The sequence below is a fragment of the Rhagoletis pomonella genome, unplaced genomic scaffold (assembly GCF_013731165.1).
Source record: "Rhagoletis pomonella isolate Grant_MI unplaced genomic scaffold, Rhpom_1.0 Rhpom_scaffold_00009, whole genome shotgun sequence".
Lineage (NCBI taxonomy): Eukaryota > Metazoa > Arthropoda > Insecta > Diptera > Tephritidae > Rhagoletis > Rhagoletis pomonella.
In genome coordinates, this window is record NW_023458563.1 from 15,144,537 (window position 1) to 15,145,825 (window position 1,289).

Consider the following 1,289-nt stretch of genomic DNA (forward strand, 5'->3'; position numbering starts at 1 on the left):
ACAACTGGTTTGTTGCCAGAAATGTGGCTAATGAAGATGCCCTAAGATATTGTGGCGAATACTGCGGCAAGACGAAGCGAATAACGAGAAATAGACAGAATGTTCGAGGAATTACGCAGAATGTTCCACAAAGAGAAACGTCAAGTTGGATGAACACTGCGAACAGCGAGAGAAAGAGAATGAGCGATGAACTTCAGAACGTTCTAGAGTTACCATGAGTGTGAGCGCAGGTATATAAGGCCGCCACCAGACACCGGATGGAGTTAGTTACAAGTCAGCAAGCTACAAGTAAAGTGAATTGCGAAGTTTTGTAAAGCATTGTAATTGCTTTAACGAGTATTGTGAAGTGCATTTACGGTATTAGCAAGTATTGTAAATTGTTTGTTTTACAATAGATTTAACTGTACTACAATTTGGTCATCGTGAGCATTTATTTAACAATCCAGCGATACGAGCCGTAAGATATTTGGTAAATCCCATGGTGCAGCAAACAAAGGTGGCGTCGTCAGTGGTACCGCTACTTTGGTTTTGCCGATTTTGACAGTTGTGATAACTTGTAAATAAACCTTTGTTTACAAATCAGCGAAAGGGAAATTTGAATTAGAAGTGTAAAATCGGTTTAAATTGTGTTAATTTGCAATTTGTGAGTGACTTTTGAGTTGAAGACTGCGTAAAAACTATTCAAATGAAGTGCTGTGTGTTAAATTGCGACAGCCATCAAGATCCAAGATCGTAGATGCAAGTGTAACGCTGGGACGAATCGCTGCATTTTGTGTACACAGGGCACGGCAAAGCCGTTCCCAAAATGTTTCTTATTATTACATTAACAGCATTTCCTCACAATGATTTTGCATCTGCTCCAAGCAGCCCCCATTAGCAAGTTAACTAATCAATCCCGCTGGGATGCTACCGCAGTTTTCTGCAGCAGCCTTAATTGTAAAGCAATGGAGTGCACTAAAACGTTTGCTGAAGCAGCCTCAATTGCAAGGCAATGCAGTGCACTAAAATGTTACATATTCTCTAATAGATTAGGTGAAAATGCAATATTTTCGCATTTAGCAAAATTAAAACACGTTTTTCGCTGTAAAGTGAACTATTTTGGCAGTTTCAACTCGTTCTTCTTTTCGCTCTATTCTTTGTTTACTTGTGGTACACAAATGTCAACGGCGCAATCTTGTATTCTATCATTCTTGGGTAAATCCTTCATAGGGCATTCGCACGAGGCGACTTTACAGGCAACAAAAGTTGAATACGAAGTTTAATGAGAAGTTGAAAGTGAAAAACAAAAT